The sequence below is a fragment of the Hyla sarda genome, chromosome 6, assembly GCF_029499605.1.
Source record: "Hyla sarda isolate aHylSar1 chromosome 6, aHylSar1.hap1, whole genome shotgun sequence".
In the NCBI taxonomy this organism is placed as follows: Eukaryota; Metazoa; Chordata; class Amphibia; order Anura; family Hylidae; genus Hyla; species Hyla sarda.
Window position 1 is genome coordinate 255,235,956 of NC_079194.1, and position 27,538 is coordinate 255,263,493.

At 42.2% G+C, this 27,538-nt stretch overlaps 1 long non-coding RNA gene across 1 annotated transcript in view; it reads left to right on the forward strand.

Moving 5' to 3' along the window:
• Positions 1-15,931, forward strand: part of LOC130276945 (uncharacterized) — a 153,850-nt gene extending 137,919 nt beyond the window's left edge. Inside the window, exon 3 of the long non-coding RNA XR_008845304.1 lies at positions 15,666-15,931. This is a non-coding gene — a long non-coding RNA (uncharacterized LOC130276945). The remainder of the gene's footprint in view (positions 1-15,665) is intronic.
• The last annotated feature ends 11,607 nt before the right edge of the window (positions 15,932-27,538 follow it).

Sequence of the window (27,538 nt, forward strand, 5' to 3'; positions counted from 1 at the left end):
GAAGCTTGCAACCCATGGCACTGTAGCTAATCTCCTTGGGCTTGGACGGAAGAGAAAAATTGATGAAAGGTGTCAATGCAGGATAGTCCGGATGGTGGATAAGCAGCCCCAAACAAGTTCCAAAGATATTCAAGCTGTCCTGCAGGCTCAGGGAGCATCAGTGTCAGCGCGAACTATCATTCGACATTTAAATGAAATGAAATGCTATAGCAGGAGACCCAGAAGGACCCCACTGCTGACACAGCAATATAAAAAAGCAAGACTACATTTTGCCAAAATGAACTTGAGCAAGCCAAAATCCTTCTGGGAAAAGGTCTTGTGGACAGATGAGACTAAGATAGAGCTTTTTGGTAAAGCACATCATTCTACTGTTTACCAAAAATGGAATGAGGCCTACTAAGAAAAGAACACCGTACCTACAGTGAAATGTGGTGGAGGATCAATGATGTTTTGGGGTTGTTTTGCTGCCTCTGGCACTGGGTGCCTTAAATGTGTGCAACACATTAGGAAATCTGAGGATTACCAACGGATTTTGGGTCGCACTGTACAGCCCAGTGTCAGAAAGCTGGGTTTGCATCCGAGATCTTGGGTCTTCCAGCAGGACAATGACCCCAAACATACGTCGAAAAGCACCCAGAAATGGATGGCAAGAAAGTGCTGGAGAGTTCTGAAGTGCCATCAATGAGTCCAGACTAAATCCCATTGAAAACCTGTGGAGAGATCTAACTGATTTCAGTTATTTTTTCCAAAGGGTGTGCAACCAAAAATTAAGTTAAAGGGGTTGGGCGCTGCCCTGCAGTTCGCAGCTCCGCTCACAGCGTCCGGAAGTTCATTACTCCGAACGCTGTGTGCGGGCCTCCGTGTTCGCAGCCGCCAGGCGTGACGTCACGCCCGGCCCCTTCGTGACCACTGTCACGCCCCCTTCCCATAGACTTTGGTAGAGGGGGCGGGCGTGACGTCACGAGGGGGCGGGTGAGACGTCACGAAGGGGCCGGGCGTGATGTCACGCCCGGCGGCCGCGAACATGGAAGCCCGCACACAGCGTTCGGAGTAATGAACTTCCGGATGCTGTCAGCGGAGCTCCGAACTGCAGGGCAGCGCACAACTCCTTTAAAGGTGCCAATAATTTTGTCCAGCCCATTTTTGGAGTTTGGAGTGACATTATGTCCAATTTGCTTTTTTTCCTCCCTTTTTTGGTTTAGTTCCAATACACACAAAGGGAATAAACATGTGTATAGCAAAACATGTGTTACTACAATCCTTTTCTGTGAGAAATACTTAATGTTCTTGAAAAATTTCAGGGGTGTCAACATTTACGGCCATGACTGTATCTTCGTCATTTTTTTTGGCCCGACAGGATGACTGGGTCGATCTTTTACCTTGGGCGGAGTTCTCCAACAACCATAGAGACTCTGAGGCCACAAAGTCTTCTACGTTTTTTGTTGTATACGGTCTCCATCCTCATCCCCCTCTTCCAGTCTCCTCGGCTGTGCCAGCCGTTAACGAACAAGTTCGGGACTTCACCTCCATCTGACAGCAGACTTGGCTCTCTCTGTTTCAAGCCTCCTCTCGTATGAAATCTCAGGCAGATAAGAAGAGATAAATTGGGCAGCAAGTGAAAAGTCAGTTCTTGAAGTTAATATGTCTCGGACTGAAAAATCACTGCAAGCCGCGTTTCTTAGTCCAAGTCAAAACTTGAATACGCCTGGGAAATTACCAAAATGTAGTCACTAGCTAAATACACTCGGGCCACTGAAATAAATGGGGCCTGTGCCCCAACATATCTGTGCCACCACAGGCACCACTCATTGTGTGGACAAGGCCTTACTGCAGTCGTATCCTGGCTCCCAACAGTTTCTCTTGATACCGCTCATCTCAGAAGCAGAAGAAGCTATGGTGAGCAGGTATTGGATGACATCGCATAGGGGGAACTGCAGGGGATTAAGGGAGAAGAGTATGACTTATTTTTGTATCTTTACAACACCCCCAGCCAAATATATATATATATACTAGCTGAGTACCCAGCGTTGCCCGGTTTTTCCTTCCTAATCCTTGTTGGAGGAAGGAAGCTTTTGACTTCATATCCCGTCCTCATATATTGTTGTCATATGCCAACCAACTATCCCATCCTCCTATCCCGACCTCCTATCCCGTCCTCCTATCTCGTCCTCCTATCCAGACCTCCTATCCCGACCTCCTATCTCGTCCTCCTATCTCATCCTCCTATCTCGACCTCCTATCCCGACCTCCTATCCTGTCCTCCTATCCCGTCCTCCTATTTTGACCTCCTATCCCGACCTCCTGTCTCGACCTCCTATCCCGAGCTCCTATCCAGACCTCCTATACTTTAAACAAAAGCCCTGACCCTCACAAATGGGGGTAGTTAAGGGTTAAATTAATTATCCTATATTTTAAGTGGACATATTAGTAACATGTGACCAACTATTATGGAAATATCTCCAGACGTTTGGAAGTTATGTAGTAACATATATTTCCCATTGACTTGTATGGAAATTTAAACATAAACCCGGCCCTGGCCAATCGGGGTGGGTAAGGGTTAAATCACCTATCCTATGTTTGTTGTTGACATATAAGTAACATGTGTGCCAAGTTTCATGTTAATATCTTAAGCCGTTTGGACGTGATGCTGGAACATACACACATACACACACACATACATACATACACACATACATACACACATACATACATACACACATACATACATACACACATACATACATACACACACACACGTTGAGTTTTATATATATAATGTATGCCTCCAGACAACCCCTTTAACTAGTTCTCTTATTTTACTGGCACCCTTGTACCATCTTCCCTTTTAGGTCACATTAGTAGAATCCAAGCTAAAAGGACCTTCTATTACCTTATTGGTTTGTTATTATATAGTGGACAAAGCTAACAAGGATTTGAAATACAGTCACACTGACCTTGTTATTCTAAAACACTGGAAAAGTCCTGAAGAGAGAGATATTCTCAGAAGAGATCAGCACACCGAGTACTTCTGTGGCTTTATAATGCTGTGTTTTATAAGTAGACCACTTATCATGTAAGAATCAGGTCAGGACGACACTATCACCTGATGTTAGCTTCCCGCAGCATTAACACCTATGTACATTAATGGTAATGATGACGCACCTGGAAACTGGCTAAAGACTTTACTGAGGGAAACTTCACACTCCTCTGTAGGTTTAGCACTAGGCCACAGACACATTTGGAATATACAGTATATGTGCACGTACATCATTTCAAGCCCATGGACTGCGGACCTAGATTATGACCTATATTCCGACAGGGATTTGTAAATTGTGGAGATGCCAGAATAAAAGAGAGCAGTTTTGCATTGTGGAAATGCATATTCATAAGACTCCCGCTGTTTCCTCCTGCTAGGAGATCACTTTAACAAGATGAGATTGGAGAGGGGAGCAGAAGTATTCCCAGCAGGATAACATCACAGATACTGGATGCCTCCCCATTGATAGTGACAAATATATATATGGTAACCAGCGTTCCTGACATCAGCCTGCTTACTCAGACTTTCTAGCCAGCTGTGCTGTAATTCCGAATCACAAAAAATTATTTACTCGACTTGTCCTGACAAATCTCATTGTGGAAGCTTTGATATATGAAGGATATAAAATGCACATCCTGACAGGGCTGGTACAAGGATTTGTGCCACCCTAGGCCAAAGGAATCTTGCCGCCCCTTGACCCTGCCCATTGGCTCTGCCCTTTGACACGCCCCACCTTAATACTGGGGTGACACACTGCAACAGACCTTCTCCTCATGTAATCTTTCTACTGGGGTGAAACACTGTAACAAACCTCCTCATTATGTAATCTCCTTACTACTGGGGTGACACACTGTAACAAACCTCTTTCTCATGTAATCTTACTACTGGGACGAAACACTGTAACAAACCTCCTCATCATGTAATCTCCTTATTACTGGGGTGACACACTGTAACAAACCTCCTTCTCATGTAATCTCCTTTCTACTGGGTTGAAACACTGTAACAAACCTCCTCCTCATGTAATCTCGTTACCACTGGGGTGAAACACTGTAACAAACCTCCTCATCATGTAATCTCCTTACTACTGGGGTGACACACTGCAACAAACCTCCTTCTCATGTAATCTCCTTTCTACTGGGGTGAAACACTGTAACAAACCTCCTCCTCATGTAATCTCCTTACTACTGGGGCGAAATACTGTAACAAACCTCCTCATCATGTAATCTCCTTATTACTGGGGTGACACACTGTAACAAACCTCCTTCTCATGTAATCTCCTTTCTACTGGGGTGAAACACCGTAACAAACCTCCTTCTCCTGTAATCTTTTTAATACTGGGGTTAGGGTTCAGGGTTGGAGTTGAGGTAGATGTACCTGACCTGCCTGTCTGCCTTTTCTCGATCCTAAAATAACGGGCTTCACACTGCCAGAGACAGCCGACAGTGTGAATGAAGCCTAACCTGGCCCTGGCACAGGTATTATGCACATGTCTAATAATTAGGATGTGTACAGTGCCAGCCAGTTGCTGTGGTGGCTGTGGGCATTGTGCATGAACATTTCTTGATGCCCATTGTCAGATTAGACAGAAGAGAGAGGCACTGCGTAATTACTTTAAGGGTGGGGGTCACCCACAACGCATATGCAGCGTGTCTCATTCTGCAAGAAATCCACCTGGCTGTGGGAAATACGCTATGAGCAGACACACAGGGCTTCCCCACCGCTGTCCTGTGTGTGCAGTAAGGTTTGGAGACAGGCGAGCATATTGACAAAACTGACACACAGGCCTGCCTCCAAACCTTACTGCACACACAGGACTGCAATGGGGAAGCCCTGTGTGTCGGCTCATAGCAAAATGTGCAGCCGATTTTTCACAGCATGAAGTTTGCTGCCAATGCACTATGTATGACCCGATCCTAAAGTGTACAGTAACTGTCATTGTAACAAACTTCTGACATGTCACAGTGAAGTATTTAAGTCAAAGTGACATGTCAGAAGTTTGTATCAGTTGGGTTTAGGTGCTGAGACTTCCACCAATCGCTTGAATGAAGGGTCAGAACTGAAGTATACAGCTGTACACACTGCGCCTCTTTTCTCTGCTCTGCACATCTATAAAAATCAGATTTACAATGAAAGTCTATGGGACTTCTGGCAATTGTATATACCAGACGTCCCGTAGACTTCCATTGTACAAATATGCCACTTGCTTTAGCTGTGCAGAATGGAGATGAGAGGGCACAGCACGTGCAGCTGAGCACTTCTGCCCCTTCATTCTAGTGATCAGTGGGGGTCTCAGCACCTGGACCCCCATGAGTACAAACCTCTGACATTTCACTGTGGTATGTTTGTTATAATGATAGTTAAAACCTGCTCATGATTATTGACCAGTTATGTTAAAAGGGGTTTCCAGCTTTACAAAAAATTCCCAGAGGGCAGGGATTGGGAGGTTGAATAAAAAATGTATCCCTCTTGTTGCTCCTGTCCACTGCTCCAGAGTCCGTGACAGTAGCGCTCCAATGTTGTCACCCTATACTGCATAGGACTGCGGCAGCCAATGAATAGCCTCAGCAGCCATGTATATGTACTTGTTATACATGGAGGCTGAGTCCAGTGATTGGCTGCAGTGGTCCCATGCACCAGCAGAGACAGCCCACCACCTTTAATATTAGTTACTCCAGTAACAGGGGTACCACAGATGTGCCGGGTTTATTGGGAGGCCAGCGCTTCTTAAAGGACATCTGTCATCAGTGTCACCTGCACTAACCTGTCGGTACCGACAGGTAGTGCAAGTGACACTGATGACAATAGTACTTACCTTGTCCCGTTCCGTGGCTGGGATCTCCGGTAATCTTCTCTGGTCTCTTCACTCTGGGCAGCGACTTGGGGCATGGGCGGAGCTTATTGATTATTAGGGTCCCGGGTAGCAGCGGTCACGTGACTAAGCTCCGCCCGTGCCCAAGCCGGTGCCCGAAGCGAAGATACTGGAGAAGATTACAGGAGATCCCCGCCACGGAATGGGACAAGGTGAGTACCGTTATCATCAGTGTCAGTCCCGACAGATTAGTGCAGGTGACACTGGTGACAGATTTCCTTTAATTAATCCAGTGCAGCTGACACATATGGGATTTTACACAGATATGATGAGATGTGATGGAAACACCAGCCAGAGTAAATCCCCACAGTGTGTTTTATTCAGTACCAGCAAGGTGATATTATTCAGTGACTATGTGGTGGTAATATGTGGTCATAATGTGGTGGTATTATTGGTCTTTGTTTAGTGAGTTTTCATCAGTAAGGCCCCAATTGACACAGCAGAGAAATTCTGAGCAAACATTTCATGTGGTCACTTTTAAATACGGTAAGTCAGCTCTATTGACAGCAATGCATTTCCCAGAGGATTTAGAAAAAAAAAAGTTTTAAAAATTTACATGTTTTTTTGTTTAATCAAGATATCAGACTTTTCTGCCCTGTACATATGTCAGTGAAAATCCCATTCAGCACAATTTTAACCTCTTAAGGACCCAGCCAATTTTCACTGTAGGACCCGGCCATTTTTTGAACATCTGACCACTGTCACTTTAAGCATTAATAACTCTGGAATGCTTTTACCTTTCATTCTGATTCCGAGATAGTTTTTTCGTGACATATTCTACTTTATGTTAGTGGTAAAATTTTGTCGATACTTGCATCATTTCTTGGTGAAAAATTCCAAAATTTGATGAAAAAATTTAAAATGTTGCATTTTTTTTTTTAACTTTGAAGCTCTCTGCTTACAAGGAAAATTAATATTCCAAATAAATGATATATTGATTCACACATACAACATGTCTACTTTATGATTGCATCATAAAGTTGACATGTTTTTACTTTTGGAAGACATCGAAATTTTTCAGGGACCAGTTCTGTTTTGAAGTGGATTTGAAGGGTCTTCTTATTAGAAATACCCCACAAATGACCCCATTATAAAAACTGCACCCCTCAAAGTATTCAAAATGACATTCAAAAGGTTTGTTAACCCTTTAGATGTTTCACAGGAATAGCAGCAAATTGAAGGAGAAAATTCAAAATCTTCATTTTTTACACTCGCATGTTCTTGTAGACCCAGTTTTTGAATTTTTACAAGGGGTAAAAGGAGAGAAATCTTCCTAAAATGTGTAACCCAATTTCTCTCGAGTAAGGAAATACCTCATATGTGTATGTCAAGTGTTCGGCGGGCGCAGTAGAGGGATCAGAAGGGAAGGAGCGACAGTGAGAATTTGGAGAGTGAGTTTTGCTGAAATGGTTTTTGTGGGGCGTGTCGCATTTAGGAAGCCCCTATGGTGCCAGAACAGCAAAAAAAAAAAAAAAAAAAAAAAACACATGGCAAACTATTTTGGAAACTACACCCCTCAAGGAATGCAACAAGGGAAACAGTGAGCCTTAACACCCCGCAGGTGTTTTAACAACTACAATGCTCAGAAGAGAAGGAGCCACATTTGGCTTTTGAAAAGCGAATTCTGCTGAAATGGTTTTTGGAGGGCATGTCCCATTTAGGAAGCCCCTATGGTGCCAGGACAGTGAAAAAAATAACCCACATGGCATACTATTTTGGAAACTACACCCCTCAAGGAACGCAACAAGGGGTACAGTGAGCCTTAACACCTCACAGGTGTTTGACGACTTTTTGTTAAAGTCGGATGTGTAAATGAAAAAAAAAATTTTTTTTCACTAAAATGCTGGTTTTCCCCCAAATTTTACATTTTACAAGGGGTAATAGGAGAAAATGACCCCCAAAATTTATGGATGGAAATACCCAATGTGTGGATGTCAAGTGCTCTGCTGGCGCACTACAATGCTCAGAAGAGGAGGAGCGCCATTGATCTTTTGGAGACAGAATTTGGTTGGAATAGAAGTCGGGGGCCATGTGCATTTACAAAGCCCCCCCGTGGTGCCAGAACAGTGGACCCCCCCACATGTGACCCCATTTTGGAAACTACACCCCTCACAGAATTTAATAAGGGGTGCAGTGAGTATTTACACCCCACTGGCGTTTGACAGATCTTTGGAACACTGGGCTGTGCAAATGAAAAATTACATTTTTTTTTTTCACGAACCACTGTTCCAAAAATCTGTCAGACACCTGTGGGGCGTAAATGCTCATTGTACCCCTTATTACATTCCGTGAGGGGTGTAGTTTCCAAAATGGGTCACATGTGGGGGGGGGTACATTGTTCTGGCACTATGGGGGCTTTGTAAACACACGTGGCCTTCAATTCCGGACAAATTTTCTCTTCAAAATCCCAATGGCGCTCTTTCTCTTCTGAGAGTGCGCCAGCAGAGCACTTTACATCTACTTATGGGGTATGTTCTTACTCAGAAGAAATGGGGTTACAAATTTTGCCATTTTTTTCCCATTTTTCCGTGTGAAAATGAAAAATTTAGGGTAACACCAGCATTTTAGTGAAATATCTTTTTTTTCATTTTTCCATCCAACTTTGAAGAATTTTCATTAAACACCTGTGGGGTGTTCAGGCTCACTATACCCCTTGTTACGTTCCATGAGGGGTGTAGTTTCCAAAATGGGGCCACATGTGGGTATTTCTTTTTTTGTGTTTATGGCAGAACCACTGTAAAATCAGCCACCCCTGTGCAAATCACCAATTTAGGCTTCAAATGTACATGGTGCGCTCTCACTCCTGAGCCATGTTGTGCGCCCGCAGAGCATTTTACGCCCACATCTGGGGTATTTCCGTACTCAGGAGAATTTTTTTTCCTTTTAACACTTGTGAAAATAAAAAGTATGGGGCAACACTAGCATGTCAGTGTAGCCCCCAACTTTTCCTTTTCATAAGGGTTAAAAGGAGAAAAAGCCCCCCAAAATTTGTAGTGCAATTTCTCCCGAGTACGGAAATACCCCATATGTGGCCCTAAACTGTTTCCTTGAAATGCGACAGGGCTCCGAAGTTAGAGAGCGCCATGCGCATTTGAGGACTAAATTAGGGGTTGCATAGGGGTGGACATAGGGGTATTCTACGCCAGTGATTCCAAAACAGGGTGCCTCCAGCTGTTGCTAAACTCCCAGCATGCCTGGACAGTCAGTGGCTTTCCGGAAAGGCTGTGAGTTGTTGTTTTGCAACAGCTGGAGGCTCCGTTTTGGAAACACTGCTGTACAATAAGTTTTTCATTTTTATTGGGGGGGGGGGGGACAGTGTAAGGGGGTGTATATGTAGTGTTTTACCCTTTATTATGTGGTAGGGTAGTGTAGTGTTTTTAGGGTGCATTCGCACTGGCGGAGGTTTGAAGTGAGCTTCTCACTAGAAATTTGCGCTGCGGCGAAAAATTTGCCGCAGCTCATACTTGAAGCAGGAAACTTACTGTAAACCTGCCCGTGTGAATGTACCCTGTATGTTCACATGGGGGGACAAACCTCCAGTTGTTTCAAAACTACAACTCCCAGCATGTACTGACAGACCGTGCATGCTAGGAGTTGTAGTTTTGCCACAGCTGGAGGGACACTAGTTGGAAAACCTTCAGTTAGGTTCTGTTACCTAACTCAGTATATTCCAACCAGTGTGCCTCCAGCTGTTGCAAAACTACAACTCCCAGCATATACTGATGCTGGGAGATGTAGTTATGCAATAGCTGGAGGTACGCAACTATAACTCCCAGCATGCCGAGACAGCTGTTTGCTGTTTGGGCATGCTGGGATTTGCAGTTTTGCAACATCTGGAGGTCTACAGTTAGAGACCAGTGCACAGTGATCTCCAAACTGTGGACCTCCAGATGTTGTAAAACTACAAATCCCAGCATGCACAGACAGCAAACTGCTGTGTGGGCATGCTAGGAGTTTTAGTTTTGCAAGATCTAGAGGGCAGTATAGAGATCACTGTGCAGTGGTCTGTAAACTGTAGACCTCCAGCTGTTGCAAAACTGCAAGTCCCAGCATGCCCAAACAGCTGTCTGGGCATGCTGGGAGTTGTAGTTTTGCAACATCTGGAGGGCTACAGTCTCAGACTGTAACCCTCCAGATGTTGCTAGGCAACTTACCGGCTTCCGTCGGATCCAGGGAGCTGTCCTCTTCTGCTGCACGACATCGCCGCCCGCGCCGATCACCACAGCCGATCCCGTCCCGCAGCCTCCACCGACGGGTAAGTGGATCTTCGGCGCCGGTCCTCCGTCGTTTCCCCGTCCTGCCCCGCCTATTGTGGGTGGGCAAAACAGGGAAAACGAAAGTTAACCCCCCCGCCCCCGATCTGCTATTGGTGGTCGCCCATAGACCCGCATGACCCGGAATCGGCGCAAATCCAAGTGTGAATTCACTTGTGATTTGCACCGATCGCCGACCTGGGGGGGTCTGATGACCCCCCTGGGCATTTGCTCGGGGTGCCTGCTGATCGATATCAGCAGTCACCCCGGTCCGGTCCCCGTCCGGCATGCGGCGTGGACCGAAATCCCCATGGGCGTACAGGTACGCCCTGGGTCCTTAAGACCCAGGTACACAGGGCGTATCCATACGCCCTGGGTCCTGTACGGGTTAAAGGAGTATTCCAGGAAAAAACTTTTTTTTATATATCAACTGGCTCCAGAAAGTTAAACAGATTTGTAAATGACTTCTATTAAAAATCTTAATCCTTTCAGTACTTATGAGCTTCTGAAGTTAAGGTTGTTCTTTTCTGTGTAAATCCTCTCTGATGACACCTGTCTCGGGAACCGCCCAGTTTAGAAGCAAATCCCCAGAGCAAACCTCTTCTAAACTGGGCGTTTCCCGAGACAGGTGTCATCAGAGAGGATTTAGACAGAAAAGAACAACCTTAACTTCAGAAGCTCATAAGTACTGAAAGGATTAAGATTTTTTTATAGAAGTAATTTACAAATCTGTTTAACTTTCTGGGGCCAATTGATATATATAAAAAAGTTTTTTCCTGGAATACCCCTTTAACTTTGTATATCAGACTTTCCAAATTAGATTTTAGTGCTGGATTCCACTTGGAAATTCTGCCATGTGAATGGGCCTTAACAATATGGAGGTAATATTTAATATTTAATCACTTTGTGTAGGCAGTTGAATGATTTGAGAACTTTGGGGGGGGGGATTTCTTATATCCTGTGCAGAGGAAAAATGTTACGGTTGCCCATAGCAACCAGTCAGAGGTCAACTTTTCCTCTGCACAGGTTTTGAGAAATCTCATTTTATATATTATATATATATATATATATATATATATATATATATATATATATATATATATATATAGTGTGTAGGGGAACATATGTCTTTTGGCTTGTGCCCCTGATCTTTCTTCTGGTGCCTGGGCCCAATGATGTATCGGGCCCAGAGCAGAAGCGATGGAGGTGAATACAATTTTTTTCCCATACTACGCAGACTGGGCATAGTTAGAAAAAAAACCCTGCCAGATAACCCCATTAACTAAATGTCACTGGCTTGTCAGTGAAATATTTCAGCATTTGGGGGCCCCGCTTTGAACTTTGCCCAGGGCCAAACTAAGTCTAAAACCGGCCCTGTGGCTGGCTACTAACTTTCTTGCAGCAGGCAGAGTGGCGCCCCCATGAAGAGATCACTCTAGGCAGCTGCCTATTTTGCCTACAGGCAGAACTGGCCCTGCAAGCTTACATAAAGCTGATTGATAGGTACATTTCTGACACTTCTATTACTTTGTCCAGTGTTTCCAGTGTCAAAGGACATTCTACCAGAAGCTTTGTAGCTTGTCCTTTGTACAGAGGAGACAAAACTGTAGTTTTTTGGCAAGTCACTAAATTATATATCACAGGATACACATATACGGGGAAATTTTGTCCTATTCTGACCCCTATAACTTTTTTATTTCTCCTTATACTGTATGAGGGCTCATTTTTTGCGCCCCAATCTGTAGTTTTTAACAGTACCATTTTTATTTTGATGTGACTTTTTAAAACCTTTTTTTTAATTAAATTTGGGAGTTGCAGTTAGTTATTAACTGCAACTCCCAGCATACCCTGATACAGCCTGTGGCTCAGCAGCTGCTCCAAGCAAAAACTACAACTCCCAACATGTTGGACTATACAGTAGTGTATAGTATAGGTCAGTGTTTCCCAACCAGAGGTGCCTCCAGCTGTTGCAAAATTACAACCCCCAGCATGCCCGGACAGCAACAGCTGGAGGCACTCTGGTTGGGAAATACTTGAATATGGTGCAACATCCTGGGAGTTGGGGGATTGGTTGGATAAAAACCATAAGTATTTTTGATATAAATATACTGGCAGGGTGGAAAGCCTAAAGGCATTCTGGAGCAAAAAGTGGCGCCCACTGTCAGGAAGCTTGGTCTCAGTCGCAGGTGGTGGGCCAAGAAGTCCCATTGAGAGGTACAGAAATCACTTGATAGGAATAGCTCTCCCAAAAGGTTGAGCAACCAGTTTTATTAGTTTGTTTTTCAAAATGATTCTATTGAACCACAATTCAGAAGCAATATCTGAGTTTCACAGTTCATTTTCACTAAATATTAATTCATTATTACTTTTGTCAGTTTTGAGTTATATCAGGGAGCCTTGGGGGTTTTCCTTTCCATATCAACCAATCAGATGGCTTCTTTATTTTTCAGAGGCCTTTTTAAAAATTAAAGCAATTATCTAATTTGCTGCTATGGGCAACTGATCAAAATAAAGCCAAAATGGAGAAGCAGTGCGTGAAAACCCTACACCCTAATTGTTTCCATAGGAAATGTGATAGTAGTTAGGCAGATCAAATGCCCTTTATTTATTGATCATCAAGTGGGATCACCTCAATATAAGCCGAAATTAGAAAAAGACTCATGCAGCATGGTTTACTTGGAAGGGTTTACAAGAGAAAGCCTCTCTAAGAAGAACATGGCGGATTAGGTTTGCAAAGTTGCATCTGAATAAGACTTCTGAAAATTATTATTTGGACAGACAAGATGAAAAAGCTATACTTAAAAAAAAATCATGGTGCGGTGTCATGTGTTGTTCGCCTAAGGTTAATTTAGTTACTTTTTAATCCGGCTATTAAAGCGATGATTGTTTTAATGTCCTGTTTATTTGATTTTTTTTTCCACATGACTGCTTCATTCAACACTGTGTTATTTATTGTGTTTTGTACTTTTAAGAACCATGTATTACTGATTTCTGACAACAGTTTTATCTGATTTTGTATCCAAGTATACAAATCCACATAAGAAAAATAAAAAAGTGTTTTCATAATTAAAACTGCCTTAAAAGAGAACCAATCATCAGATTTTACCCTCTATAAAGTTGGCAAAGCTTATATAGGGTAACATTTTTATCCTCACCATCCCCGGGGACGTTCCTGCCTGTGGGGATGGTAAGGATATGAACTTATAAACTGCTCCACGGCGTGCCCGTAAGTAGTCCCCTGGTCGGGGAGCTTCTCGCACCTAGTCCAGTATCTTTGGCCGGCAGCAACACCCCCTTCACAGGCCACGTCATCTCTCTGCTCACTTAAAGGAGTAGTCCAGCGCACTTTTTTCATTTTATCCCGTCCAGGCTGCAAATTAAAAGAAAACAAACTTTCTCTTACCTGCCAACGAGCCCCCGGAGCTCCAGTACACTCCGGTGTTCGGTCCCCGGGCTGTATTCTTCTTACTTCCTTTTAGCCCGACACGTCACACGGTGCTTCAGCCTATCACCAGCCGAGGCGGGACATCGCTGCGGCTGGTGATAGGCTGAAGCACCGTGTGACGTGCCGGGCAAACAGGAAGTAAGAAGAATACAGCCCGGGGACCAAACACCTGTACCGGAGTGTCCTGGAGCTCCGGGGGCTCGTTGGCAGGTAAGAGAAAGTGTATTTTCTTTTATTTTGCAGCCCGGACGGGATAAAATGAAAAAAGTGCACGCCGGAGTACTCCTTTAACAGACGGAGAAGAGCAATTATGTAGCCCATCAATCAAGCAGAGGGGGCGTCGCCGCCTGCCAAAGACATGGGACTAGGTGAGAAGAGCTTCCCGTCTAGGGGACTACTTACAGGCGTGGTGGGGAGCATCTTATAAGTTCATATCCTCGCCATCCCTGGGGGCAGGAGCGTCCCCCGGGTATGGTGAGGATAAAGATTTTACCCTATATAACCCTTTGCCAAGAATTATATAAAAAGGTAAAATCGGATGATTGGTTACCTTTAAATGGAGATATCCGGCGGAATTATTATTATTTTTTTTTGCATCTCTTGTGTCCAGATTGCAAAGATTAAAATAACAAACTGTAACTCACCTTCTGTCACTCCCTCGATGTGCCGATATTGGTCTTCTGCAGCAGGGAGAAGGCAGGGCCCAGGCTCCTTACATGACACTGCGCTCAGCCTATCAACAGCCGAGGTTGGACATCGCTGCTGCTGGCGATAAGCTGATCGCAGTGTGACCCTTTGGGCTCCAAGATGCGGGAGAGGACTGGGCCCAGAAGACAGAAGACCTTTATCGGCACATCGGGGGAGCGAAGAAAGGTGAGTTAGCGTTTGGTATTTTAAGTAACACCAGATATCTTCTTTAGCTAATCTAAGTGAAGCCTGATTCTTTTCATTGTTCCAGTAAATATGGCATATACGGTCTACATTTGCATTGCTCCTAGGAAGATGCAAAAAAAAATAAAAATTAGCAAAGACAAAAAAGGTTGAGTAAACGCATCAAATAGTTTGTTATCATTGAAATGTTCTATAGGTGCCTTGTATTTTGAAAGAATTTTCATGCTTTTTTCTACTTCACTCCACAGAGGATCAGCGGGCCGCCACGTCTGATCTGAGGTCTAAGTCGAGGGTGGGGGGGGGGTCAAGGCTGCAGAAACACCGGATTGTCCCGGAAACCCCTGGTCGCCGCTGGGGAGTGGGGAGGACTGCTCTGTGAGGCCCCAGTGAGACCTCCAGGGGGACTTGTAAAAATCCCAGGGGCCTGGTCCTACGCAGGGAGAGGAGGTAGGCCGCATACCCGGGTGAGAGTGCACTGGGCCTATGGAATTTTTACAAGTCTCCCTGGAGGTCTCACCGGTGACCTCTCAGACATGTATACCCAGGAAGAGTGCGCTCTGGCCCGGCTACTCAGACCAGCCTGACCCCCTCCCTGAATGTGGGGATTTTTAACATTCTCTCATTTTCATGCTCAGGGGGACTCTGTCCTAGTGTGCAAGACTAACCCTACGAATACCAAAGAATCCATACCGATTCCTTTTATTGTTCCAGTAAATGTGGGATATATGATCCTAGGATGCATTGCTCCTAGTAAGGTGCAGAAAAAATTCAGCAAATTATCTAGACAAACACATTTCTCTGCACATTTCTCCATAACAATTATTAAAGGGGTACTCTGGCCCCAAGACATCTTATCCCCTATCCAAAGGATAGGGGATAAGATGTCTGATCGCGGGGGTCCTGCCGCTGGGGACCCCAGCAATCTAGCATGCAGCACCCACCTATAAGTACTGCTGGAAGCGCTGGAGGTTCTCTGGAGGGGATGAGATGTCTTGGGGCCGGAGTACCCCTTTAATAACCTACATGTTTTTTCACTATTTTAAGTGCTTCCACGTGTACAGCTTCTTCTAGTTGAATAAACTCATCAAATAGCTCGTAATCATTGAAATGTTCTGGAAGTGCCTTGTATTTGGAAAGAATTTTCATGCTTTTTTCTATTTCACTCCACAGAGGCTTCTTCTTAAGAGTAATCCCTTCCAAAGAATTTACTAATAATCAATACTGTTATTGAAAAAGGACATCCATTAAACTTAAAAACTTAGAGAAGGTAAAGACACCCCGCTCTTCCTATTCATTGAATTTATGTTTTTCCAAATTGTTGTTTACTTTTCTTAACTTAACTTAACTTCAAAAAAAGCTTCCACAATGGAAATGTTCTGCATCTGAAGAATTTTGATGGATTCTTGATATAATTCCAGTTGACTAATAAAAAAAACTTTGGCCACAGAAGAGAAGAATGATCTTCAAAGAAACTTTTAGCACATGGGGACATTGCTCTATTGACTAGAAATATGTCTTCAGGCCAATATATATGTCTGCAATGTGATTGCGATCTAATAATAATGTAGAAGACAAATCCAGCGCAGGATGGATGCAATGAATGAGTCTCTTTATGCCATACAAATCAACAATGCAAGTCATACATCATAGAATCACACGCATCAGGTGTGTACCACCCTTAGTCATACTAAAAATACATAGACTCCTTTTAGCAATCATGTGATGGGACAGGTAAAATAAAAACCCTGTGTCATCACATTAACTTCTTACATACAAAACAACTATGTTAGAAAACAAGAACATAGTGAGTCCAGTAATAATCAAAAAAGACTATGGATATACAGTACAGACCAAAAGTTCGGACACACATTCTCATTCAGAGTTTTCTTTATTTTCATGACTATGAAAATTGTAGATTCACACTGAAGGCATCAAAACTATGAATTAACACATGTGGAATTATATACATAACAAAAAAGTGTGAAAATATGTCATTTTCTAGGTTCTAGCCACCTTTTGCTTTCATTACTGCTTTGCACACTCTTGGCATTCTCTTGATGAGCTACAAGAGGTAGTCACCTGAAATGGTCTTGAAGGAGTTCCCAGAGATGCTTAGCACTTGTTGGGCCTTTTACCTTCACTCTGCAGTCCAGCTCACCCCAAACCATCTCGATTGGGTTCAGGTCCAGTGACTGTGGAGGCCAGGTCATCTGGCGCAGCACCCCATCACTCTCTTTCTTGGTCAATTAGCCCTTACACAGCCTGGAGGTGTGTTTGGGGTCATTGTCCTGTTGAAAAATAAATGATGGTCCAACTAAACGCAAACCAGATGGAATAGCATGCCACTGTGGTAGCTGTGGTAGCCATCACACCTCCTCCTCCACACCAGCACACCTGTGAATTGAAAACCATTTCAGGTGACTACCTCTTGAAGCTCAACAAGAGAATGCCAAGAGTGTGCAAAGCAGAAATCAAAGCAAAAGGTGGTTACTTTGAAGAACCTAGAATATTACATATTTTCAGTTGTTTCACACTTTTTTGTTATGTCTATAATTCCACATGTGTTAATTCATAGTTTTAATGCCTTCAATGTGAATCTACAATTTTCATAGTCATGAAAATAAAGAAAACTCTGAATGAGAAGGTGTGTCCAAACTTTTGGTCTGTACTGTATATACATCACATCAAATATAATAAAATATAGTCATTTACAAAACCTAGGACAAACTGATCAAAATAAGGCTATAATAGTAAACATAATAGCAATGGAAACAGGTCATAGTGACTAACAAAAGAAACCACAGAAGCTGCTTTTAGGTATCAATAGAGCTGCTGGTGTCTGCATTGATAAAGTCATTATCCAATCACCTCCCTGGAAAACCCTTTCTGCCAAAAATGTCCACCCCTGGTGGATCAGAATATCAGACTGTGTCACTAATGTACCAAACAGAGGAAGGACTGGCAGAGATTGGACCCAGGATTGAAACCTGAGGGGGTGGGGGGTATTTTATTATTATTATTTTTTAAGTCAGGTGCAGTCAAAGGCAGAATACAGTACAGTTATAGAGGTTCTGTTATCTCTCCTGACCGGTCTTAAATAGTTGCTTTCTCCATTTTCCATATAGATTGACAACTGGTTGTTGCCAGTACAAGTGAATTTCTAGGGACTGCTGCAGTGCATGGGATTTCATTTATGATGTCCCAGTACTGTACTACCCTTAGGCCCTGTCAGGTTGAGACCCTCAGTGACCTGGGGGCTCTCCTACAAGGTCTACCCCGTTGTTTCCAGAATGTTGTGCATATCACTTTAATGCCTAGACAGTATCCTTATGTATAGGTAGTACAAAGGAACGGTGTAAGTCTGTCACATGTTATGTTATGCAGTCACATGATTTGTTGTCACATGTTCTCCCAGAGAGCACCAGCTTAACTTATGACCCGCAGATTTACCAATGGGCTTTAGTCCTATGTAAAGGGGCGGCCATTACAATTCACTCCCTTAGCTACCTTACTGAGCACAGCAAATACCAGAGATCTCAGTGCAAGTGATCAGCATCTGGAGGACTCCTAAAGCTACAGTCATTCCAGTAAGTCTCAAGTCTATGTCTGCTGTCACTGAAACTAGTCAAGTCCTGCATATAGTCAAGTCCAATCTCGAGTCAAGTTAATTACAAGTATATTGGTCGAGCAAGCTGCGAGGTCCTTCTGGGTCCTGACCACCTCTCTGGGAAATCTGGCCTTAGCTGTGAAGATAATTCCATCTGTTTTACACTCAGTAAAGCCTCCGTTTGACCACAACTTGTTGTAGACTCTACTCTCATTTCACTACTAGCAACTGGGATGGTGGAGAAACCGGGCATGTGATGTTCCGGAACACTAAAAGCACACTAGCGGCACGAACACTAGGGGTTAACAACATCTTGCCCCAGGGGTTAATACCATCTGGCGCCACCACCTACAATGCTACACCCGTGGTCCCGCCATACACCGGTGGTCCACCACACATTCATTTCAATGTACTGTATGACTCTGTACTGCAGATGTAACTTCATCGTTAAAATACATTTGATATCTGACATAAAGTCTCTTACAACACAAAGTAGATGCTCCAAGCTGTTCTCATGGTTACAAGGATTTGCTATAACAGACCTGTCCGGAGAGGTGACAGATCCTCTATTAATCCAATGACTCACAGGTGACATCTACTCGGATTGTAAACACTTCCCATTTATTCTCCATCTTGACCACTGCGAGTTTGCTGCTGAGACATCTTTAACCCTTCACTTCTGTAACCATCTCCAGCCTGTAGAGAACAAATAAATTAATTTAGACTTCAACCCATTCCCCAAAATTGATTCACACCTAAGACCAGATCCCTAAATGAATTCATTTTTTGCTGTTTTATTGGGGTCTTTGGGATCCCTACATGATTTTTTTTACTATTGCCCATCCAATGATGTAGGCTTTTGGTGTAGTCATCATAAAACTCCAGAGAACTAAACCCATAACCCATCATTTCCCTCTCAACAACCTAATTAATTGTCTAAATATCATTCATTAGCTATATGGAGCCATTCCCCCTCTTTGGTTGTCACTTATATGCATAAAGTGAGAGAATGACATTATGCAGCCATCCACTTTGTCTCTGACAAAATTACTCTCTAAAATCAGCCCCCACTCTCCTGAGAGGCACAAACCATGTGGTTTCTGCCCTGTACTGATGAGTCATGCTCTCTTTAGTGCTGAGAACTGGGAGGTGTGTGTAGCCTCAGCCAATCAGACACTAAGCCTCTCTGCTGCTCAGAGAAGGAGGATGGGGGCTGCTCTCAGAGAGTGGGCTGGATGGCAGAGTCCAGCTGCAATGATTTCTGGGAGATTTAGGCAAGGGGAGAGAGATGGCAAAGAATATCAAGCAGCCAGTGAAGACAACAGGGGCCACAGAAGCATATCAGGCAGGATAGTTAACAGGGAACATATCCAGGTTTTTAGAGCTTTTTCAATGTATAGACACTTCCCAGAAGTACCCTTTAATTCTAACCATTGTGCATATACTGTACTAGATAAATATACATTGTACTCTGTTACACTCAAGGCTTCTTTTGGAATGTTCTTGGGGAGTTAAAAATATGTAGCTTAAGTAGAAGTGAGCAGAACTCTAAAAGGGGCTTTTCCACCAAGCAAGGTTATTAAATTTACAGGAAATAGTAGAAATGTACTGATGAGAGGTACAGTAAACTTACATCACTATACTGTTCTTCTCCCCCATCTATGTGGTCACTTCCTCTCTGAACTATGGCTATGTTGTGTGCTGTTGCACGTGTTTTCCACAATCCCTAGTTATGTGCAGTTTTGCCGAGTTACAGAAAACAAATGAGTCAAGTGGAGCCCATACTAAATCTAGTATAGATATAGCCTAACTGTGCATCTGTAGTCTTCATTTGTAATGTTGTCGTAATTGGACTTTGCCTCTTTAAATATAACTACGTCTAATTATGACAGAAAACAGGAAATGTTTTTTATTATTATATGATAGTGAATAGATAAAGATGTGTGACGTCAAGGAAAAAATCAGATGAATACAATTAACAATGTGTAAGATTTTTTGAAGAAGTTTCTAAGAAATAGGAAAGTGGAACACTACGAGAACTATATACAGTAATTATATACAGGGCCGGTTTTAGGCTTAGCGTGGCCCTAGGTAAAATCAAAAGAGGGGCCCCAAAAGTCGTAATAGTGCACTAACCAGATTTGCACATTTTTGGTCACTTCAAATACCATAAAAAATATCTAAAAAAGCAATTGAAAAGTCCCATCAAAACAAAAATGGTACCGATTAGAGATGAGCGAATTTACAGTAAATTCGATTCGTCACAAACTTCTCGGCTCGGCAGTTGATGACTTATCCTGCATACATTAGTTCAGCTTTCAGGTGCTCCGGTGGGCTGGAAAAGGTGGATACAGTACTAGGAAAGAGTCTCCTAGGACTGTATCCACCTTTTCCAGCCCACGGGAGCACCTGAAAGCTGAACTAATTTATGCAGGAAAAGTCATCAACAGCCGAGCCGAGAAGTTCATGACAAATCGAATTTACTGTAAATTCGCTCATCTCTAGTAACGATAAAAACTACAAATCACAGCGCAAAAAATGACCCGCATACATCCCCATATACAGAAAAATAAAAGAGTTATAGGGATCAGAAAAGTACAATTTTATAATTTTTGTATAGTTCCCCCACATTAGATAGGCAGTATAGTTCCCCCACATTAGGTTGACGGTATAGTTCCCCCACATTAGGTTGACAGTATAGTTCCCCCCACATTAGGTTGACAGTATAGTTCCCCCACATTAGGTTGGCAGTATGTCCCCCACATTAGGTTGTAGTTCCCCCACATTAGGTTGTAGTTCTCCCACATTAGGTTGGCAGTATAGTTCCCCCACATTAGGTTGGCAGTATAGTTTCCCCACATTAGGTTGTAGTTCCCCCACATTAGGTAGACAGTATAGTTCCCCCACATTAGGTTGGCAGTATAATTGCCCCACATTAAGTTGGCAGTATGTTCCCCCACATTAAGTAGACAGTATAGCTTCCCCACATTAGGTTGGCAGTGTAGATCCACCACATTAGGTAGGCAGTATGTTCCCCCACATAAGTTGCAGTTCTCCCCCATTAGGTTGGCAGTATGTTCCCCCCATTAGGTTGGCAGTATGTCTCCCCACATTAGGTAGGCAGTATAGTTTCCCCACATTAGGTGCAGTATGTTCCCCAACATTAGGTAGGCAGTATGTTCCCCCACATTAGGTTGCAGTCCCCCCCCCCCCATTAGGTAGGCAGTATATCCCCCCACATTAGGTTGCAGTTCCCCCCCCCCCATTAGGTTGGCAGTATGTTCCCCCACATTAGGTTGGCAGTATAGTTTCCCCACATTAGGTGCAGTTTGTTCCCCCACATTAGGTTGGCAGTATGTTCCCCCACATTAGGTTGGCAGTATGTTCCCCCCACATTAGGTTGCAGCCCCCCCCCCCATTAGGTTGGCAGTATGTTCCCCCCACATTAGGTTGCAGCCCCCCCCCATTAGGTTGGCAGTATGTTCCCCCACATTAGGTTGGCAGTATGTGGAATTCTGCATGTATTCCACATGTATTTTGCATGATTTCCGCACCAATTTCGCACAAATTTAATCCCCATTGACTTCAATGGGATTCCACAGATGAAGTCCAGAAAAATACCAGACTTATATTTTTCTGGAGTGTGGAAAGCGGGATTTCTGCATCAAACATTCTCAGCAGAAATTCTGCTATGTGAATGACCATGTGAAATCCCACTAAAGTGAATGGGCAATAAATTTAGCTAAAGTGCGGAAAATGAATGTGGAATTCTGTTCAGAATTTCCACTGTGTGAACGCGGCTTTACCCTTTTCACCCTATGGCTCTTTTCAGCTCCAGCTGTTCCTCCTGGTCCACGGTATGACTGCATGAGGCACTACAGTAGTGTTCTGACTCCTGGGGAAGATGAGTATTACCAGCTACAAAAATACAATAGATAACATCTGGTCCAATAAAAATAAATGTGTTGGTCAGACAGGGGCAATTACAGGTATAATATATATATATATATATATATATATATATATATATATATATATATATAGTTTACTCTCTTTTCTGGTATATTATAAAATCAACCAACACAGTTTGTGTAAGTATTGAAAAATGATAATAGATTTTAGTACATTACAGCTCTTAGTAGGGAATGAGGCTATGAGGATATATAATTACTTTATAGAGTCCTGTTAGGGTTCCGATTTCCTATTTGTTTAAACTCTAAATATTGTAAATGATCTTATTTTGTCTAAGACGTCACATTTATATGTTATCTATTCACTATCATATAATAAAAAAAAAAAAAAGAACATTTCCTGTGTTCTGTGTTCTTAGAAACTTCTTCAAAAACTAAGACTAAGTTTCCACTTATATTTCTTTTTGTCAGTTTTTGGTAATCTGCCACTGCAGTTTTTGAGCCAAAGTCAGAAGTGGATCCATAAGGGAGGAGAAGTGTAAGTCCTTCCTTTATATGTTCTATTCCTTTTCAATGCATTTCTGGATTTGGCTCAAAAACTGCACTGGCAGATTACCAAAACCAAAAGTGGATCTTAGCCTAAATATTATTAATCGTATTGATCAGATTTTTTCTGAGATTTCACATATATCTGTTATCTATTCATTATCATATGATTAAAAAAAAGAACATTTCCTGGGGTCTGTCATAATTAGAGGTAGTAATATTTAAAGAGGAAAGTCCAAATATGTCAACATTACTCATGAAGACTACAGATGCACATTTAAAGGGGTACTCCGGTGGAAAACTTTTTTTTTAAATCAACTGGTGCCAGAAAGTTAAACAGATTTGTAAATTACTTCTATAAAATTCTTAATCCTTCCAGTACATATTAGCTGCTGTATACTACAGAGGAAATTCTTTTCTTTTGGGATTTCTCTTCTGTCATGACCACAGTGCTCTCTGCTGACACCTTTTTAGGAACTGTCCAGAGCAGCATATGTTTGCTATGGGGATTTTCTCCTGCTCTAGACAGTTCCTGGCATGGACAGAGGTGGCAGCAGAGAGCATTAATTTCCTCTGTAGTATACATCAGCTAAGTACTGGAAGGATTAAGATATTTTAATAGAAGTAATATAAAAATCTTTTTAACTTTCTGGCATCAGTTTATTTAAAAAAAGAAAAACTCTTTTTTCTAATTTTTTCTTCCCCCCCCCCCCTCTTTTTTTGTTTCCCCTTTTCCCCTTCCCTTTCTTTCCATCCCCCTCCCTCTGCCTTCCTCTCCCTTTCTTTTTTTGCTTTCTAGTTTTTACACCTTGCACTATAGCACTTTATCTACTTTACACTAATTTGCACGTTATAACCATTATAAATTATCAGTTATCTAGTTGATATATATATATATATATATATATATATATATATATATATATATATATACACATATATACACACACACACACACACACGGTCATGGCCATAGATGTCGGTGCCCCGGAAATTTTTCTAGAAAAGGATTGCAGAAACACATGTTTTACTATACACATGTTTATTCCCTTTGCAAATTGGACATAATGTCACACCAAACTTAAAAAATGGGCTGGACAAAATTATTGCCACCAATAACTTAATATTTGGTTGCAAACCCTTTGGAAAACATAACTGAAATCTGTCACTTCCTATAACCATCAATAAGCTTCTTACACCTCTCAGCGGGAATGTTGGACCACTCTTCCTTTGCAAACTGCTCCCGGTCTCTCTTAATGGAAGGGCGCCTTTTCCCAACAGCAATTTTAAGATCTCTCCACAGGTGTTCAATGGGATTTAGATCTGGACTCATTGCTGCCACTTCAGAATTCTCCAGCGCTTTGTTGCCATCCATTTCTGGGGGCTTTTTGACATATGTTTTGGGGCCATTGTCCTGGTGGAAGACCCGAGATCTCGGACGCAAACCCAGCTTTCTCACACTGGGCTGTACAGTGCGACCCAAAATCCGTTCGTAATCCTCAGATTTCATGATGCCTTGCACACATTCAAGGCACCCAGTGCCAGAGGCAGCAAAACAACCCCAAAACATCAGTGAACCTCTACCATATTTCACTGTAGGTACTGTGTTCTTTTCTTTGTAGGCCTCATTCCGTTTTCAGTAAACAGTAGAATGATGTGCTTTACCAAAAAGTTCTATCTTGGCCTCATCTGTCCACAAGACATTTTCCCAGAAGGATTTTGGCTTACTCAAGTTCATTTAGGCAAAATGTAGTCTGGCTTTACGTCTCTGTGTCAGCAGTGGGGTCCTCCTGGGTCTCCTGCCCTAGCGTTTCATTTCATTTAAAGGTCGACGGATAGTTCGCGCTGACACTGATGCTCCCTGAGCCTGCAGGACACCTTGAATATCTTTGGAACTTGTCTGGGGCTGCTTATCCACCATCCAGACTATCCTGCGTTGACACCTTTCATCAATTTTTCTCTTCCATCCACGCCCAGGGAGATTATCTACAGTGCCATGGGTTTCAAGCTTCTTGATAATGTTGCGCACTGTGGACAAAGACAAATCTAGATCTTGTAACCTCGAGATTGTTGATATTTTTCCACAATTTAGGGTTTCAAGTCCTCAGACAGTTCTCTTCTCCTCTTTCTGTTGTCCATGCTAAGTGGGGCACACACAGACACACAACGCAAAGACTAAGTGAACTTCTCTCCTTTTTATCTGCTTTCAGGTGTGATTTTTATATTGCCCACACCTGTTACTTGCCCCAGGTGAGTTTAAAGGAGCATCACATGCTTGAAATAATCTTATTTATCCACGATTTTGAAAGGGTGCCAATAATTTTGTCCAGCCCATTTTTGGAGTTTGGTGACATTATGTTCAATTAGATTTTTTTACTCCCTTTTTTGGTTAAGTTCCAATATACACAAAGGGAATAAACATGTGTATAGCAAAATATGTGTTACTGCAATTCTTTTCTGTGAGAAATACTTCAGGGGTGCCAACATTTACGGCCATGACTCTATATATATATATATATATATATATATAATATCACTGATCGGTTTGCCCGTTATTTTAAGTTTTTGAGGTCTCCCAAGTTTTTAATATAGACTGACGAACAGGGAACCTTTTGAAATTTCTTTATTATTAAAATTATGAACACTTGTCGGGTATATATTATTAGATCGCACCTTAGCTGCCTATTTCCATAGCTGCGTAATTACCATAAAGAGACATGTGTCTTGCTTCTGTCTTCTTATTGTCTAATATCAGGCAGTGTTCAGACTTGCATATATTGTGCGTAATATTGTTATGCACAGTTTTTGCGAAAGTGTGCAAAATTCTTCTTAACTTTCGCAATTAGTATGTCAGGCAGTGTTCAGACTGTGCATATATCATGCGTTATGTTGCTGTGCATAGTTTTTGCAAAAAGTGGCTATGTGCAAAATTCTTCTTAACTTTCGCAATTTGTATATCAGACAATGTTCAGACTGTGCATTTTTCATACGTTATGTTACTATGCACAGTTATTTGCAAAAGTGGCTATGTGCAAGAAATTCTTCTTAACCTTCGCAATTAGTATATCAGGTAATGTTCAAACTGAGCATATATCATGCGTTATGTTGTTGTGCACAGTTAATTTCAAAAGTGGCTATGTGCAAAATTCTTCCTTACTATATCCATTGTTGTAGTGCTTATTCATGTAAGTACATTGCATATATAGCCCTCATTTACTCATCGCCATGAAGTATTCTTGCATTGTCCATGAATACTTCATGGCGATGAGTAAATGAGGGCTATATATGCAATGTACTTACATGAATAAGCACTACAACAATGGATATAGTAAGGAAGAATTTTGCACATAGCCACTTTTGAAATTAACTGTGCACAACAACATAACGCATGATATATGCTCAGTTTGAACATTACCTGATATACTAATTGCGAAGGTTAAGAAGAATTTCTTGCACATAGCCACTTTTGCAAATAACTGTGCATAGTAACATAACGTATGAAAAATGCACAGTCTGAACACTGCCTGACATACTAATTGCGAAAGTTAAGAAGAATTTTGCACACTTTCGCAAAAACTGTGCATAACAATATTACGCACAATATATGCAAGTCTGAACACTGCCTGATATTACACAATAAGAAGACAGAAGCAAGACACATGTCTCTTTATGGTAATTACGCAGCTATGGAAATAGGCAGCTAAGGTGCGATCTAATAATATATACCCGACAAGTGTTCATAATTTTAATAATAAAGAAATTTCAAAAGGTTCCCTGTTCGTCAGTCTATATTAAAAACTTGGGAGACCTCAAAAACTTAAAATAACGGGCAAACCGATCAGTGATATTACAATATTCCCCCATATTTTACAATAAGGGAATGGCTAAATTATTATCTGGTAAAGTGGACAATAAAAGGTGGCTAGAAGACATACAAGACGTGTTCTCAGAAAAGGAAGTCAGTTTTTGTAGCCAGACCATCTCAATAAAATCTGCCTTTAAAAATGTAACTAAGTTGTACAAAGACCATGTGAGATCAAACTGGGAAATTTATAGTTTGGAAAATTATTTACAACACAAAATAGTCCCAAGGGGCCTCCGGATTCCCTTAGTACCCTCACCAACAATTCAGACTCCACATGTGAAAGAACGGTGGGAAAAGGAAGCAACAGAGAGCTCACTAAAATTAATGCAGATCCTGCTAGAAGAGGAGAGGATCCAACTAGAGACTGTAACGACAAATCTCAATAAAGCCATAGAACAGATCAATACATTTAAAACAGATCCAACCTTCCCTAAAAAAGAGCAGATATTGGAAGAAACCATTTCGAAATTTGTGTCATTTTTGAAAGAAAGGAAACATTTACAATTTAAAAGAGATTTACAGGACTTCAAAAACAAGCAGGAATATGACATTCTAAAACAGACACAAGTAGCATCTCAGGAAACAGACATATCCTCATCAGAGTGTGAAGAAAGTGAATCCGAAAAAACGGGAGGATACCATAGCTACAATTATAATTACAGAGGGAATAACAGAGGCAGGGGATCAGGAAGAGGCAGACCCAGGGGCTCCAGAAGAAGGGGAGGTTTTTTAGAGAAAACCCTGAGCATGAACAATTACCTGCTCAGGAGTGCACCTTAAATATACAAGAAACACAATTCACACAAATTAACGAAAGTGAATTACAAATTATTAATCTAACCCCAAAAATATTAAGTCCAGCAGAGATGAACCTCCTGGCAAGAGGACTGTCATATGTGCCCACAGTTAAATTTAGTTCATTTTCATGGGCCAGAGATATAAGTCTCTATGCCAGGAAGCTCAAATGGCGAAAATACTATCATATAAAAGACATGAGATTGGGACAACACTTGGGAATTGACCAGGAAGACATGTCACTCTTTAGGGACCTGGACAGTCTCTCTAGGGAGAACAGTGAAGGAATAGAAGGGGAAGGTCCATTTACGCAATTAAA